We start from the raw sequence: 19,197 nt of genomic DNA, 5'->3' as shown, positions 1-19,197 counted from the left end.
TGAAGTATCATACTAAAGATCCTAACTGGAAGGGACCACTCAGGCAATTGAGTCCCTCAATTAGCAGAGGAAAAGACTGAAGTCAAAAAGGTGAAGGAATTTCCCTGAGATCACACAGCTAGTAAGTGAGGCAAGATTTGAACTCAGGTCTCCGAAGTTCCTCAGATGTACCCAGTCCATCCTGCTGCCTCCTATACTCTCATCTGAAGAGGTTACTCTCACCTCTTTAGTCATTCTAAGACCAGAGTGGAAGGGACTGGTCTCTGTTTTAACAGCAAAATCTGAGTTGTCCAGAAAAGGACAAAACCGAGGAAAAAATTTTCAAGGATCTGCAATATCCTTTCTGGACACCAGATGTCAACAAAGATCGTGTTATTTTCCTGAAAGTCAACTAACTGTTCAATAAGATTTCTTAAGCACTTGGGCAGAGCCAGGTTTTCCTCTAGGTATTGGAAATATAATGATAAAATGGAAAAGGACCTGCCCTGAAGGAATTTTAGTTTTATTTGCAGAAAGAGCCAAGGATAACGCCAATTTTTTTTACAGAATAGGAAAAAAATTACCTGTACCTAGGGACCAGATACACTGTAGGGTGAGGCCTGCTTGGTAGTATTTCCACTATTTTTAAATCTTAACCTATACTTTATCTTCTGTGTTAGGATGAAGAGTATAAGGGATAATTTAGTCTGAATTCCTGTTTATGTTGAAGGATTTCATTACTTCGTTTTTTCAACGGGGGATTTCCTTTCAGTCTGTTCTATCTCCCTTAAAAGAAAGTGTGTTATCACATACGTCCAAATCTAATACAGATAGGTTTTGGAAAGGATCAGAATGAAATAGAAGGATTTGGATGTGTGGTAGTAGACTAAAACTGTAGTAACTGGATTGACCACAAGACAGCATACTTGTCTTGACATTATCAATGACCCATAATATCCATTTGGGATACCAAATGTCAGTGAATAACCTTGTTATATTATCTTTGATGAAAATTTACTGTTCATTAGGCATTTTTTAAACATCTGCTTTGTTCCAGGATTTGTCCCAGGTATTGGGGATACAAGGACAAAAAGTAAATACCCCTGCCCTGATAGGATTTGAACTTGATTTCTAATATACCACACAGACACAGACACAGACACACATACACACACACACACAAGATATACTACAATGCATGATCTATCTATACAAAACATCAATAAAAAAATCATCAGAATGGGGGAGGATTTCTAATAAGCAGGGAGAGATCTGGAAAGGCCTCATATATTAGAAGAGGTGACATTATCTGAGACACATTAGGCAGGAAGTTCATTTGGGAATCTACTGCAGTTGTCCAGGTGAGAAAAGATGAGGTTATATGAGTCAATTAGTCAGTCAACAAGCACTTGCTATGTGGCAAGCACTGTGCTGAGCATGGGGTATTTAAATACAAGTAGAAAGAAAGACAGTCCCTGTCCTACAGATACTTATCTTCTAATAACAGCACACAAAAGGAAGTTGAAAAGCTAGAGAGGTGGGGAAGAAAGTCAGGGCCAGGTGGTCATAGGAGAGAAAGCTGGAGAGGAATGATCCATGACTGACCTGAGTCTCTGCTTCAATGTAGGTTCTGGGAGGACCCATTCAATCCGAGGAAGAGGTCGAAGAGAGGAAGGGTACTTCCCAGGTAGGCATTTCAGGGCTAGAGTGAAACTTAGGAATAAAGGGTTGAAGCAAAGTAAAGGAAGTCAAAGGTGAAAAGAAGACTAGAGAAGAGACTTTTTTTTTTAATTGCTGATGTTTTTAATGAACTCATATACATTTAGTTGTCTCCTGGCTTGTTGAAGCAGTAGATTAGATAACACTTGCCCCAATAAACTTGGTCAAAATGGTGATCCACAGAGACTGCAGTGCCATATTGATCAGAAGGACACCCTAGTGAAGGCTTATCTTGACATTCTCATCAACATTAGAGCGCTTCACAATAGCAGGCTTAACCTTCTTTCTCTTATGGTTGTTCTTTCTGGGAGTGGTGTGACTTCTTTTTCTGCCTGGTACCACCATAAAGCCTCAGAGCAAGATGAAGGGTAGACTCTGTCTGAATGTTGTAGTCAGACAAAGTACATCCATCTTCTAGCTGCTTGCCCACAAACATCAATCTTTGTTGGTCAGGAGGAATACCTTCCTTATCATGTATCTTGGCCTTGACATTTTCAATAGTATCAGATGGTTTGACATCAAGGGTGATGGTTTTCCCCATCAAAGTCTTCACAAAAATCTGCATCATGACACTAGGTCTACCCATGATCTGAAAGAGAGTTCTTTTTTTTTAAAACCAATTACATATGGAAACAGAGAGACAGCGAGAAATATTAGATACATAGATAGTCAACAATCAAGAAGAATTCATTAAAGCACCAACTACGTGCCACTCACAGGTTAAGTGTTTGGGATTGCTTTTGTGCTCATCCTTTGTTTTCAAAGAAAACCATGCCACCAGAGAAGTGATGACATGACTTGCATTTGACTTTGTTTTGAGGAAGGGATGTCTGTGCAAGGTCACCAGCCTCACTTTCTGCTCCTGAGCCATCTGGATCCAGTGACCAGATATTCATCAGGATGACTGGAGATAGCCCAGGATGCAATGGGAGACCTTGGCCTTTTCAGGTATTCACTTAGAGGGAGGTAACACCTATTGGAGAGAGAGAGAGACAGAGAGAGAGGAGACAGAGAGAGACAGAGAAAGACAGAGAGACAGAGAGAGACAGACACAGACACAAAGACACAGTGAGATACAGATTCAGAGAGAGAAAGAGATACAGAGAAAGGAAAGAGACAGAGACACAGAGAGAGACAGAGAGAGAGGACAGAGAGAGAGAGAGTGAGAGAGAGAGAGAGAGAGAGAGAGAGAGAGAGAGAGAGAGAGAGAGAGAGAGACTGAGAGAGAGAGAATTTTATAAATTACTTGCTAAGTGCTAGGAGCTGCAAGCAAGTAAGATAGTTCTTGCCTTCAATTACCTTACATTCTAGTATGGGAAGAGATCACTTAAATTTGAGCTAGAAGAGGTGAGTATGGTTTAGAGCTGATAGCCCTCACCTCACTCAGAAAAACAACATTAAATATATGGGAATCAGTCTCTCAAAGACCCTACCTTAACTATTTAAATTCAATTACAAAACTGCCCTTTAAGAAATAAAAAATGACTGAAAGGTTATTTGATGCTCATGTCTAGGCTATGTCAAAACAATAAAAAGAGCTGATACAGATTTAATGTATGCAATGTATACATTATGCTAGCAGTGACATAATCAATGGGTTACTTCACAGAACTCTTTAAAAAATAACAAAATAAATTTGGAGTCACAAAAGACCTAGAATACCAAGGTAAATAATGAAAAATTAGGAACAAAGAGGGAATTACATGTTTGGAAGTCAAATTCAATTGTAAAGCAGCAGTCATCACATATTTGGCATTAGTTAAAAATAAAATAGTAGCTCAATGGAACAGACCAGACAAAGGAGAACCAGCAACAATGAATTTTCATATCCGATGTTTGATAAACCTGAAAACATAAATTACTTAAGAATGAAATCTCTATTTGATTAAAAACTCCTGGGGTAACTATGTCATGAGGAAAGTTTAATAAAAAGGTATGCCGAACAAAAAGGGATCTCTCTGAGTAGCATACTGTTTATTAACAGTGACATGCATAGGTGTCAATAAATGTGTCAATAAATTGCCTCAGTTTATGCCAACATGAAGATGCAACTCATTTTTATAGGTGTAGAACAAAGAACAGAACAGAAATCATATCGTTGGTTATTAAAATGGCAACATCATGGGGTCAGGGGATCATGATTGGTTGCATTAAAGAAAGTGGGTTTATACAATCATGGGATGAAGACCACCTCCCTTTGTCTCTAAGGAATGTTTTTTGTGAATTTATGGATCCCAGCTGTATCCTGAGGTCATTGATATGGAACCAGGGATTTAGATTCAATGGCACCTGGGAATTAGAGAAGACCAACTTCTTAATTGGCAAAGATGAGGCTAAAGATGGTACAAGGTCAGTTGTTGACTTCACAAGGATAACAGACACATGCCTTGGAGTTTCTAAGAAGTTGAACCAGCTTTCCTGCCACACAGTGATTGGAAAGACAATAGGATTTCTAAACTTAGCTCATTTCAGTTTCCTACTTTAATCAATGAGAGACAGACAAGTCTCTCATAGAGCATTTATTAGTAAGCTAATCCTATGAGGTCTCTAACATAGTCATTATGAGTAGAGCACATGCACTGGATCCTGGGCCATGGCCAGTTATTTTGACTTTTGCCACTGGACTCTGATGATCCTGGAAGAGAAACTGAGGCTGGTGACTGAAATCCAATTCACTCGTAATTCAAGACATCACCCTTGTGATATTGATTGAATCTTGATAGAGCTGCCCCCAGCCCCAATATTCTAACTTCATTATGGGCCTCACTGAACAGCAGACCCACTGTACCTACCTAGCCCTTCCATATCCTGACTTCATCATATGCTTCATATGCCTCACTGCTCACTAGAACAACAAGTGTGTTCATGAACTCATAGTTCTCCCAGAAACAGCAGGCATGTCCATGTGATGAGATCTCAGCCACTGCCTCTAGCTAGCCACTGCCCCCAGACCAGTTCCCACAGAACAGGGGTGTCCATGCATTCAACCTCAGCCACATTATCCATCTTGACCAGACAATACCACAATAGCTAGCCAATCAGAAGACAACACTACCAGGATGTGGAGAAGGATGTTTGACCACCAAACTGTAGAAGGGGTCTACCCTAAGATAGCACTTGGCAGTAATAGTAAAGAATTGACCTGGAGTGAACTTACAATGTACAGAGGCTTATTATAATATCATTACCATACATACATGTCCCCCTAAATGGGTTTTTCTGTATACATTGTGGGTAACCATATATGCAATTCCACTGAGCTGGGACCTCTCTTCCATTTCCTAATCCTTGAACAAACTCCTCCTTCCTCTTTAATATTAATCATATTTCTATATTCTATGTAAATTTTGATTGTGTAATCAGCACCATATTTTCTATAAAATTGTATGTCTTGCCTTATTGAAGTTGCTAATTCCTCTAAGGAATTTAGCTACTCGCCAGAGCATGAAACCACAAAACTATGATAAATCTTTCCAACTCACTTGGAGTTGACCTGAGTCTTTGAAATTCTTTTTTTTTTTAAATTAATTAATTTATTTAACTTTTCACATTCATTTTAACAAAATTTTGGGTTCAAAATTTTCTCCCCTTTTGTCCCCTCCCCCCCCAAACACCAAGCATTCTAATTGCCCCTATGACCAATCTGCTCTCTCTTCTATCATCCCTCTCTGCCCTTGTCTCCAACTTCTCTTTTGTCCTGTAGGGCCAGATAACTTTCTATACCCCTTTACCTGTATTTCTTATTTCCTAGTGGCAACAACAGTACTCAAGAGTTGTTCCTAAAACTTTGAGTTCCAACTTCTTTACCTCCCTCCCTCCCCACCCCTTCCCTTTGGAAGGCAAGCAATTCAATATAGGCCAAATCTGAGTAGTTTTGCAAATGACTTCCATAATAGTTGTGTTGTATAAGACTAACTATATTTCCCTCCATCCTATCCTGTCCCCCATTACTTCTATTCTCTTTTGATCCTGTCCCTCCCCATGAGTGTCGACCTCATATTGCTCCCTCCTCCCCATGCCCTCCCTTCCATCATCCCCCCCATCCTGCTTATCCCCTTATCCCCCACTTTCCTGTATTGTAACATAGGTTTTCATGCCAAAATGAGTGTGCATTTTATTCCTTCCTTTAGTCAAATGTGATGAGTAAACTTCATGTTTTTCTCTCACCTCCCCTCTTTATCCCTCCACTAATAAGTCTTTTGCTTGCCTCTTTTATGAGAGATAATTTGCCCCATTCCATTTCTCCCTTTCTCCTCCCAATATATTTCTCTCACTGCTTGATTTCATTTTTTTAAGATATGATCCCATCCTATTCAATTCACTCTGTGCATTCTGTCTCTATGTGTGTGTACGTGTGCGTGTGCATGTGTGTGTGTGTGTGTGTGTGTGTGTAATCCCACCCAGTACCCAGATACTGAAAAGTTTCAAGAGTTACAAATATTGTATTTCCATGTAGGAATGTAAACAGTTCAACTTTAGTAAGTCCCTTATGACTTCTCTTTGCTGTTCACCTTTTCATGCTTCTCTTCATTCTTGTGTTTGAAAGTCAAATTTTCTTTTCAGCTCTGGTCTTTTCATCAAGAATGCTTGAAAGTCCTCTATTTCATTGAAAGACCAGTTTTTCCCCTGAAGTATTATACTCAGTTTTGCTGGGTAGGTGATTCTTGGTTTTAGTCCTAGTTCCTTTGACTTCTGGAATATCCTATTCCATGCCCTTCGATCCCTTAATGTAGAAGCTGCTAGATCTTGTGTTATCCTGATTGTATTTCCACAATACTTGAATTGTTTCTTTCTAGCTGCTTGCAATATTTTCTCCTTGACTTGGGAACTCTGGAATTTGGCCACAATGTTCCTAGGAGTTTCTCTTTTTGGATCTCTTTCAGGTGGTGATCTGTGGATTCCTTGAATACTTATTTTGCCCTCTGGTGCTTGAATCTCAGGGCAGTTTTCCTTGATAATTTCATGAAAGATGATGTCTAGGCTCTTTTTTGATCATGGCTTTCAGGTAGTCCCATAATTTTTAAATTGTCTCTCCTGGATCTATTTTCCAGGTCAGTTGTTTTTCCAATGAGATATTTCACATTATCTTCCATTTTTTCATTCTTTTGGTTTTCTTTTGTGATTTCTTGGTTTCTCATAAAGTCATTGGCCTCCATCTGTTCCATTCTAATTTTGAAAGAACTATTTTCTTCAGTGAGCTTTTGAATCTTCTTTTCCATTTGGCTAATTCTGCTTTTGAAAGCATTCTTCTCCTCATTGGCTTCTTGAACCTCCTTTGCCAATTGAGTTAGCCTATTTTTCAGGGTGTTATTTTCTTCAGTATTTTTTTGGATCTCTGCATGTCTTTGCTTACTCTTTCCAGTTTTTCCTCCAGTCCTCTAACATAATTTTCAAAATTTTCTGAGCTCTTTTTGAGCTTTTCCATGGTCTGATCCCATTGAGTGGGCTGGGATACAGAAGCACTGACTTCTGTGTCTTTCCCTGATGGTGAGCACCGCTCTTCCTCATCAGAAAGGAGGGGAGGAGAAACCTGTTCACCAAGAAAGTAACCCTCTATAGTCTTGGGTTTTTTTCCCTTTTCTGGGCATTTTCCCAGCCAGTGACTTGACCTCTGAATATTCTCCTCACACCCACCTCGCCTCCGGATTCTCCCAGCCAGTGCTTGGGGTCTGAGACTCAAATGCTGCTTCCCAGCCTCAGGGCTTTGGGTGGGGGCAGGGCTGCTATTCAGTGTGAGATCAAGTTCAGCTGCCCGGGTGGGGGCAGGGCCACCTCACGGGCTCAGTTCCCTCAGGGGGTTTAGGCAGAGACCTTTAACAATGGATCCAGGCTCCTGCCTGTTGGGGGAGCCTCGGTCTGCTCCTGACTCCGCTGTTGCCTCCTGAGGGGGCCTGAGTTATGGGGGCACCCCACTCCCCTCTTGACCCACCAAAGAGACCTTCTCACTGACCCCTGTCACCTGTGGGTGGAGGAAACTGCGCGGCTGCTGGAGATCCTGTCCCTGAGGGCCGCTCGGATCTGCTCCTCTCAGTGCTGCGGGTGCAGCAGGGCTGTGCTCAGCTCCGCATCCACAGCATGACGGACCTTTTGCGAGAGGTTTGCAGGTCCCTCTGGAACAGAATTCTCCTTCGCTCCACTGTTCTGTGGCCTCTGCTGCTCCAGAATTCGCCGTGAGTTACTTTATACAGATGTTCTATGGGTTGTGGGTTCAGAGCTATGTGTATGTGCGTCTTTCTACTCTGCCATCTTGGCTCCGCCCCCTAGTCTTTGAAATTCTTTAGAGATGTCCTGGCAACTCTACCTGAGACTCATCAGCCAAATTGGTGTCCCTGGGTTGGCAGAATCTAAACCTCAACAATATTCTTGGTCCTTTTCAAGAATGAAGGATGACCAACATTATTGACTTTTCTGCTTGGTGGTGCTTCCACAGCCTCAGTTACAACTTTTGAATACTTTGTAAATCACCAAAGTATCTAAATCACTAAAATTCTGTGATGTTAGAGGTCACTCTTACTTCCCCTGTTGTACAGACCCTTTTACCCTTGATAGCCCACCATGAGGTGCCTTCCTAGGTCTGATGTTCTCTTTTCTGTGGAATCTCCTAGCCCAGACATTCTCTGTGTGTTCTCAGCTCTCTACAAGCCCTGACATTCCATGTTCCAGGCCTTAGTGACAGGTTAAGCTTTGGTGTCTTCTGAGTGGATATATTTTTTGAAAATTAGTTGCTTATGTATCTTAGCAACGCAGTGACTTACAGAGACAAATGGAGGGTCTTTCATATGCTCTCTAAACCTTTTGATTTTTTGAATAAAATAAATACTCTGCATTCATGATCAAGAATAAAGATATCCGTTCCTGAGGTACTGGGTCAAGGCACTGCATAAAATGTTTTATTAGTCTTAACTCTGAAGTGACCAAATCTAAATATGTTATACTCCTTTTATCATTTTGGTATTTTAATTCAGAACATTGTCATAGTGTTAATATACATTATATTGAAATAAATGCTTATTATATATATTTTTTTAAAAAATTGCACTATCCATGCCTGGACATTTCTACAACTGATCCAAAAAATAAAACTTGAAACATGCATGCCTTGAGTGTTTTCTGGTTTTCTAGAACCCCCCCCTGCCCCCCACAGATCTTCTTATTGGGACCTGTTGTGCCTCTGGGCTTAGAGCCCTGGCCTAGAGGGCCTGCTTTCCAGTCTTACCTTGGACACCTAACTAGGTTTGTGACCCTGGACCATTTTGGAGCTTTCTGGACCTCAATGTCCTCTGCTCTAAAAGAAAAGAATGAGAACATCAACTAGCTCAGTGGGTTATAGTGAGGACCAAAGGAGCTCACAATGCAAAATGCTTTGTCAACCATAAAGCAAATGCTACCCATTAGGAATGTCATGAAGCTTGTTCTATCCCTAAAATTCGTTGGACTAAAAGGCCACTATTAATTCCAATCTTCCATAGCTGTGACATCTTTCTATTTCAATATCCTGTCAACTCTCACAGTCTCTTCTCCTGGGCAATTAAAATCCTGGATAAAATCTGTTCTCAAGCCTGGTCTAAGGTCCCACCCTCTTCTGACAGGCTATGATTTGGGGACTTCGGGGTCTGTCTTTTTTTGTGAATTCACTGCTCATGGTTATTAGCAATTCTATGATTTAAAGCACAGAGATGGGTGTGTCCTTTTCAGTCTTGACAAATGAAGCATTTTGTAATAAAATAAATACTCTGAATACCCTGCCCAGAAAAGAAATAATACTGGACTTACCTGATTTTAAATGGAAGCCTTTAGAATGAAAGATTTTGATCCTCGTAGATTGATGGATGTTCTAGGCCTTTCACCTTTTCTCTTGAATTTCCTCTTTCTTTTCCTAAGGTTTAACATTATCAACTCCAAGTTAATAATTTTTTTGAAATAAAGTCTGCTTCTTATACCCTAATTATATTGAATTGCTGTTTTAAAAATTATTCTATCCCTGCCTATCCATTGGGGTATCTAACAGAAAAAATAAATTCGTGAAAATATCAAAATTCCTTGAGTATTTTTTCATTTCTAGAACACTCCTCCTCCCTCTTTCCCTCCCCCCACCCAGCATTTAGTACAGTCATATTACATCCACCCTTAGACACAGACTAGGTTTGGGACCCTGGGTCACCGCTGGAGTTTTCTGACCCTCACTGCCCTCTCCTTTAAAATAAGTAACAACATTGACAGCTAGCTGACTGCTGTGTGATGAGGATCACATGAGCTAGTATTGGAAGGAGCTTTAATAACTCTACAAGCCCAGGCATTCCATCTTCTAAGGCCTCACCCTCTTGCGATATGCTAGGCTTTGTATCTTCTGAGTAGACCTATTTTTTTTTTTTGAAAATTAACTGCATATATGTCTTTGCAATGCAGTGGTTTACAAAGAGAAATGGAGGCCCTTTCATATCCCCACCAATTAACCATCTAATGTTTACAGTAAAATAAAGACTAAGAATAGGGCAGCTGTTCTCTGGGCTCCTGGGGTGGAATTTACTGCTGGCGCTGGGAGAAGGGGTGCCTGGGGCTTCAAAGGAGACTTAAGGCGATCCTGGTTCTCTTGGGGGACCTGGAGCTGTCACTTGCCTGCGGAGGCGTCTGTTGGTGCTTAATGGGCAGAGGAGGTGGCGGGGAATGTGTCAGTTGGGGAGATCAAGGCTGCTGATGTGGCTGTTGGGGCATCTGGAGCAGTGCTTGGAGTTGCCAGGGAATCTTCTGGGGCTGCATGTGGAGCTGTTGGGCTTGGCCAACAGGCCACTTGGGGCAGGGGCACCCATGGGGCCAAGGAGGGTCCTAGAGGTGCATCGGGGCTGTGGGGTCTCACTCCCTCTTGGGTAACAACATACCTCCCACTTAGATTGTGTATACCATATCGTTACTCTGACACTTGGCTTTTGGGCATCTTAGGCCTGTGTAAGGTCAGCATGGGCTCCCCTCCTAGGGCAGGGGCAGGTCAGTGGTCAGCTCAGGTAGGTGCTCCACACAGGCCAGCAAGCAGCCCCTAGGGCATCTCCTTCACTGGGAGTTGCTGCCTGTCCACCTCTCCCCACCAGTGTAGCTGGGTTCAGCCGGGCACCTGGTACAGACACACTTTGTATGCAATAATGCAACAAAGGACCCTAACCAACAGCCCAGGGCCTGCAAGCAGCCTGGGAGACAGGACAGGGAATATTGGGCACCGAGTCATGATATGAACTTGGACGGACTTCCAGAGATAGTGGGACAAAAAAGAGCCTGGCCTGCTATTGGTCCATGGGGTCAGGGAGAGTCGAACAGGACTGAACAACACAACACAACAGCAATAAAGTGCCTAATTCTAGTGGGAGGTAGTGGAAAAGCCTGGATCTGGGTTCTGTCAGTTCCCCACCCCCTTTCTTCCCCTACCTAGGCCTCATTTGTCTTATCCCTAAAATGAGGGGAAAGATGAGCAATAACATTCAAACTCCAGGACATGTGAACTTTCAAATCTAAGCTTAAATTTTAGAACAGCTTGAAGAGGCCAGGCATCATGTGATTCAATAACTCATCAATTGTGATCAGAAACTACACAGACTTTTCTGTAGGTGTGTGTGGTGGGGGAGGGGGCACGATGAAATTGTCCCCTAAAAGCTTTGGAAAGGTATTTTTATATGTATATGTATACACATACACACACACACACGCACACACACACACACACACACACACACACACACACACACACACACACGTTTTTCCCCATAAAGGTAGTATAATGAAATAGAGAGAAATATTTTCCCCTTGACAAAATTAGCTAACATGATAAAGTTTCTTTCTAGTTATAAATTGTGGTACTGCTCAATATTTCATAAAGTTTTATTTTTGACTCTTACAAACATTATGCTGAAATTGTAACCTGAGATTGCATCTCAAGACTGTCTTTGATGTTAATTTATTTATGATAAATATTCTGTGTACATTGAACCGTTTCCATCAGAACATCTTGTTTTTGGCCAAAAGCTATTAGAAAGCAACTGAATTCTATTTGTCAGCTATGATCTTTTTGGTATAAGGCACCTGAGTGACAGAAAGTGTAAGGTTATGTACCCAGGACAGTTACTTTGAATGACTCCTCCATTGTAGAAAATTGCTTTTGGTTCATTGCTTTAATGTTAGGGAAATGATTATATTAAAATTTTCCCTTGCTATGAAACTAAAACACAGTTTCAATGTTTGTCTGCAAAAGCCTGGAGAACATTTCTGGAAACATCACTACTCTGGATTCAAATCTTTTTGTAAAAGCAACAAGTCATTCACACAGTTACCTGAAGTTTTAAAAAATTCAAATTATAATGTGCATCATCCACAATATATAAATCTGTTGAGATGAGGAACCTTTCAGTCTTCTGGACGATAAAAGTAAATATTTTCATTCTCTTCAGATACAGAAAATGGAGAGGGGGAGATGAGACCATCTCTCAGAGCATGAGGAAATCAATAAACCTCCATGACCAGAACACAATGGTTAATAAAGTGCTGCAAGCTCCCTGTTCTCGTACATCTCAAAATTCCCTTATGTAAACAAGGTTCTGTCTTCACCCAGGAATTCTAGGACATTCCAAGTTTGAGTTCTCCCTTTAATAGGATTGTAATAAGAAATTATCTGCAGGATATGTTCAGCTCACATCCTTCAGGATTGGTTCTCAGGTACATCTCCAGGAGCTCTGGGGTGAGGGTCTCAGCTCATTGTTGGAATAGAACTGGGGCATAGGATCCAGTGGAAACTGGAATTCAGAGGGGTTGGTGGTTTGTCTGGTTCCTAGGGAAGTCTTTTATCATTTTTCCTAGCTCTGTAAAATATTTATTTGATAGTTGGATTGGTACAGCTCTGAATAAGCAAATTAGTTTAGGTCATATTGTCATTTTTGTTATATTCACTGAACCCGTACATGATCAATTACTGTTTCTCCCACAATGCAGCAATCTTTCTTTCTGCCAAGAGTGAGTGATAGTTGGATTGATATAGTTACTGATTGCACCTTGGAAGTTGAACTCATAAATATTTTATACCTTCTGTCACAATTTTGAACACATTTTCTCTTTCTTGTTCTTCCTGCTACACTTTGTTGTGACATACAAGTATGTTATTAATTTACATGGATTAATTTTATGTCCTACAAATTTTATTATTTTATTGTTTTCATTCATTTTTTGGTTGACTCCTTATGATTTTCTATACAAACCATCTTGTCATCTACAAAAAGTTATACTTTTCTTTCCTCTTTGCCTATGCTCACTCCCTCCGTTTTCCTCTTTTTTTCTTATTGCAACAGCTAGTATTTCTAGCATTATATTAAATGTAGTGGTAATAATGATCATCCTTACTCTACTTATGATTTTATTGGGAAGGTCTCTAATCTTTTTTCCAGTATATGTTATTTTTGCCCTTGAATTTAGATAGATAATATTTTCTCTGTTTAAAAGGGTCCATTTGTTTTTTTACTGTGCTTTCTAGAAAATTTAATAGAAATGGATGTTTCAAAAGCCTTCTAATTGTCTAGTGATATAATCATATGGCTCTTGTTTTAATATTATTATATTCATAGACTTCCTTCTGTTGAACCAACCCAACATTTCCAATATGAACCCAACCTGGTAATAGAGTGTAATTTTTGTAATATGTTGCTGTACCCTACTTTCTAATATTTTATTTAAAAATTTTACATCAGCCAAGATGGTGGAGTAACAGTATGGAATTTCTAGGGTGCTTCCTCCAAACCCAGCCAAATACCTGTAAAAAATGTCTCCAGACAAATTATAGAGCTGCAGAACCCACAGAATGAAGGAGTGAAGCATATCTCTAGCCCAAGACAGCCTGGAAGGTCATTGGAAAGTGTCTATCATGCCACACTGTAAGCAGAGGACAGTTCAGTGTGGGCCACAAGTGCACAGAGAGGACCTGAGCAGGTCTTCGGGAGACTGAATCACTCACACCTGTGTTGATTTCCAGACTTCATGACCCCAAAATGCAGAGGATAAATGGGAAGGTCAATGGGAAAAGACTGTAGGACCAGTATGAGAGAGTGCAGTGGTCTGGCCCCAGGCCCAGGGCAGCTGAGGGGAAGGGGGTAGAGGAACCCTCGGCAGCCACAGCAGCAGCAAGGGCAGCTGCAGCCACCATTTCTGGAGCTCTAGGTCCACAGATTGTGGAGGGATAGAGCAGCTGACAGTACACTCCCTACCCCCACTAGAAGCAGAAAACTACCTTGACAAAGAGCTCAAAAGTCAAATAAATAGCTGGAAAAATGAGCAAAAACCAGAAAAAGAATCGGTCTATAGAATCTTACTTTGGTGACAAGGAAGACCAAAACATTCAAACAGAAGAAAACAAAGTGAAAGGCCCTTCATCCAAAGCCTCCAAGAAAAATGTGAATTGGTCTCAGGCCATGGAAGAGCTCAAAAAGGATTTTGAAAATCAAGTAAGAGAAGTAGAGCAAAAATTGGGGAGAGAAATGAGAGTGATGCCAGAAAATCATGAAAAGCAAGCCAACTGCTTGCTAAAGGAGACCCAAGAAATGCTGAAGAAAATAACACTTTGAAAAATAGACTAACTCAAAGGTCAAAAGAGATCCAAAAAGCCAATGAGGAGAAGAATGCTCTAAAAAGCAGAACTGGCCAGATGGAAAAGGAAATCCAAAAGCTCACTAAAGAAAATAATTCCTTAAAGATTAGAATGGGGCAGATGGAAGCTAATGACTTTATGAAAAGTCAAAAAAATTTTTTTAAAAAGCAAAGAAATGAAAAAGTAGCAGACAATGTGAAATATATCATTTGAAAGCAACTGTCCTGGAAAATACATCCAGGAGAGACAATTTAAAAATTATAAGACTACCTGAAAGCCATGATCAAAAATGGAACCTAGACATCATCATTCATGAAATTATCAAGGAAAACTGCCCTGATATTCTAAAACCAGAGGGTAATATATCATTGAAAGAATCTGCTGATCACCTCCTGAAAGAGATCAGAAAAGAAAAATTCCTAGGAATATTGTAGCCAAATTCCTGAGTTCCCAGATCAAGGAGAAAATATTGGAAGCAACCAGAAAGAAACAATTTAAGTATAGTGGAAATACAATCAGGATAACACAAGATCTAGTAGCTTCTACCTTAAGGGATTAAAAGGCTTGGAATATGACATTCCAGAAGTCAAAGGATCTTGGATTAAAACCAAGAATCATCTACCCAGAAAAACTGAGTATAATACTTCAGGGGAGAAAATGGTTATTAAATGAAACAGAAGACTTTCAAGCATTCTTGATGAAAAGGCCAGAGATGAATAGAAAATTTGCCTTTTAAGCACAAGAACCAGGAGAAACATGAAAAAGTAAACAGGAGAGAGAAATCATAATGGACTTACTTAAGTTGAACTGTTTACATTCCTACATAGAAAGATAATATTTATAACTCTTAAGACTTTTCTCAGTACTAGGGTAGTTGGAGGGATTATATACATATAGACAGAGGGCGCAGGGTGAGTTGAATAGGAAAAGATGATATCTAAAAAACTGAAATTAAGGGGTGAGAGAGGAATATATTAGGAGGAGAAAGGGAGAATTGGAATGGGGCAAATTATCCCTCATAAAAGAGGCAAGAAATAACGTTTTCAATGGATGAGAAAAGGGGGAAGGTGAGAAGAAAGAAGTGAAACTTACTGTCATCGCATTTGCCTTAAGAAGGGAATAATATCCACACTCAATTTGGTATGAAAATCTATCTTACACTACAAGAAAGTAGGGGAGAAGGGGATCAGTGGGGTATGAGGGGGGATGACAGAAGGGAAGGCAAATGGGAAGAGGGTGAAATTAGAAGGAAATATTTTGGGGAAGGGCAAGGTCAAAAGAGAGAACAGAACAAATGTGGGACATGGTGGAAGGAGGGAAATATAGTTAGTCTTTCACAACATGACTTTTATGGAAGTCTTTTGCATAATTACACATGTATAACCTATAAAGAATTGCTTGCCTCCTCAGTGGGGATGGGTGGGGAGGGAGGAAGGGAGAGAAATTAGAGCTCAAAGTTTTAAAATTGAATGTTAAAAATTGTTTTTGCATGCAACTGGGAAATAAGAAACACAGGTAATAGGGTATAGAAATCTATCTTGCCCTACAAGAAAATAGAGGAGATGAGGACAAGGGAAGGGAGGGATTTGATTGAAGGGGAGGAAGATTGAGGGAAGGGCTAATCAGAATGCACAGTGTCTTGGCCTGGGTGAAGGGGAGAGATGGGGACAAAATTAGGAACTCAAAATCTTGTGGAAATGAATGTTGAAAACTAAAGCTAAATAAGTAAATAAATTTAAAAAAATAAAAAATTTACATCAATGTTCAAAAGTTCTATTAATGTATACTTTTGTTTCTTTGTGTTGTCTCTCCCTGATTTAGAAAGCAAGACTGTATCACAGAAAAAAATTGGGAGGATGCCTTCTTTTCTTATTATTTCAAAGTGCTTAAATGATATTGAAATGCCTGAAATGAAATTATTTTTAAGAGATCAAATTCTACCTTCTGCAGATTAGACAATTCCCATCTGATTAAAGCTACTCCTCCAAGGTTCTCTTCTTTCTATTCTCTATGGATCATTTATGTACCTCCCAGCTTACATACTATCATTTCCATTTGATTTTAAGCTCTTTGAATATAGTAACTGTTTTTATATATTTACCTATCTCAGAGAGAATTATTCTAAGGAGTGTCAGTAAAGATAATTGAAGCAATTACCCCATTCAAACTTACTTTATCTTTCAGATGTAAACTTTGCCAGGGAGATCATCACGAAAATGTAATCCAGGTTTCCTCTCCTTAAAGTATTGCTATGGAAGACTCAAGCAGATCCTAACCCAGAATCAACTGGTTTGGTGACGTATGCTTGAATTTGCCTTTCGAGATTTCTGAGCACTAAAATCCAGAAGAGAGTCATTTGTCTTGCATCTTTGCACCAGGAATTAGGAAGTGCCACTGACAGGATTGAACTAGCTCTGATCTCTACACATCAACTCTCCTGTTTTTCTGGGATTCTGGTGAGTTGCAGTGGTGGCCACATGAAATTCAGAAATGATGTCACACTGGCTATTGTGACGCTACTATGTTTTCTGCACTTTCTTAGAGGAGGAAGAGACAGGAGAGACAGAAGTTTGAAGCTCCCATATATAGCCAAAGAAGTGTGTATTCATAGAGGCCATTTTCCCTATGGTTAAGATCCTTCCTTTCTCCCCTTAATTGTCACATATGTTCTTTTTTAAGTATAAACAAGGAAAATCCATTGCCCACTTGTATGGTGTGACTAAAAGTGGTGTACATCAAGATTTTTGGAACAAACATTACTAATGAGAATCTACAAAATAAATCCACAGAAATCACTAGTATTTCTATTTAATCATTTTAAACCTCAATAAATCATTAAAATTGGAGAAGTATTTAGAATATCAAGGCATATAATGAAAAAAGTCAGGGATTAAGGAAGAATTAGAAATAAGAGAATTCAATAATCTAGTGCTTAATAAATATCAATGCAGAAATTAATTAGAAAAGAACTGTCCATTTGATTTTAAAAAAAAGTCCTAGAAAAGATCATATTCCTTTCATAGGTATGGGTAGAAAAAGTAGTCTTACCAAATAAAGAATAGAGGTAATTATAAATGATAAAATAGATAATCTTGATTACATGAAACTGTAATACTTTTGTGCAAGCAAAATCAATGCATCTTGGATAAGAAGGGAAATAATAAAACGGGGGGAATCCCTTACATCAGATTTCTCAGATAAGTATTTGATTTTGAAGATATGCAGCAAACAGATTTTATATATATATATGTATATATATATATATATACATATATATATATATACATATATATATATATATATATATATATATATATATACATATGTATATATATAATCTCAGAGTGCAACTCTGATAGGCTGGCCACATTGTTCAAAATCCAAAAGAACAATTTTATGGAGAATTCACATAGGCAAGCAAACACTCACAAATTGGTCAGAAAAAGTCATACAAAGACACTCTCAAGTTCCTCTCTTGAAAATTTTGGAAATGATTGTGTGACATAGGAGAAATTGGCACGGGGTCACCCAGCATGGCATGCCCTCATCAGAGAAGGAGCTGTGCTTTATGAGCCCAGAAGCAGAAACAGAATTGAAGTAGTTCAAAAGAAAAATGAGATGCACAAATTTAGAGAATCTATCCTAAATGTTCCCATGAACTATTTGTGACTAACCTGTGGTAGAACATTCTGAACTCCTACTGCTTTGATCAACCATGCTTGGACACACACTGTAATTTTACTCTAAGATAATGATGTCAGTTTGGTCCTCATCAGGATCAAAGGACAACAAACAACCAGCCAACCAATCACATATACACTCAATGAAATTACTGATGAGAATTCCCAATATATACCAAAATATTTATGATAACAAAATCGAATCATTCCCCCACCAATTTCAGAATGACTGAAGAAATTGTGGGACATACATGTCATGGAATATAATACATGGATACAAACAATAAAGTTGGTGAATACATGGAAACATAGAAAGATTTGCAATATCAGATGAAGCCTCAAATAAAAACAATAAAGAAAACGACATAAAGTAAATTGAAAGAACAAGCACAAAACAATCATAAGTGAATGTTACAAAATTATATAATCCTGGCATGACTCTAAAGAAGAGATACAAAAAGAACCTTTCCCCATCCTCTTTTGTAGATGTGGCAGGGCCACCATTATGGAACACTACATATATTATCATACATTTTGGATGTATTGGTGAATATTGTGGAATTTTCTTCTTTTTTATTTAAAAATCTTATTATGTAGGATATTGAGAGAAATTTAGATCACAAAAGATATCTATACAGTTATATTTCTTTTAATGTTAGGCCCTATTCAGACATTGAATTGATACAGCTCATTGCAGCTCAGAACTCTTGAACCAAAGTGACCCACCTGCCTCTACCTCCCCAGCCACAAGGATTACAGGGATGGTGGACTAACATGCCTGCCTAGAAGGTGATCCTTGAGTCCTTGAATGAAATGATGGATTCCATGTTTTTTCCTTCTACTGATTCAGTTCTTGTAAGCACAACTTGTTTGTATATCTTCTTTCACATACTGTTCTGCAGTTAGCTTCTCTCTCACTCTCTCTCTCATCTCTTTTTGTTGATACATATATGTATATATACATATATATGTATGGATTATAAGATTTTGGATATATTTATTATCTTTTATTATATTATAGTGCATAAGGATTTAGGTATCTACCCAGTTAGTTGATCAGAGCAAATTGGGAAAGAAGCCCCCCCACTTCTTGGCTGATAGATTGTCATGGTACCAACCTAATAAGAAGCTAACATCAGAGCCTGCAGCTCAGGATAAGATTTCCTTGGTAACAGACAGTCTCCATGACAACCAGAAATAAGGCCCCTC

The 19,197-nt window shown here is 39.3% G+C and overlaps 1 pseudogene; it reads right to left on the bottom strand.

Annotated features, from left to right (window-relative positions):
* Positions 1 to 1,693: 1,693 nt before the first annotated feature.
* Positions 1,694 to 16,697, bottom strand: LOC140516275 (ubiquitin-ribosomal protein eS31 fusion protein-like; annotated as a pseudogene).
* Positions 16,698 to 19,197: the final 2,500 nt, after the last annotated feature.

Source organism: Notamacropus eugenii, chromosome X (assembly GCF_028372415.1).
Source record: "Notamacropus eugenii isolate mMacEug1 chromosome X, mMacEug1.pri_v2, whole genome shotgun sequence".
Taxonomy (NCBI): domain Eukaryota; kingdom Metazoa; phylum Chordata; class Mammalia; order Diprotodontia; family Macropodidae; genus Notamacropus; species Notamacropus eugenii.
Note: the sequence above shows the minus strand (reverse complement) of the source record. Positions and strands in the feature narration are given on the sequence as shown.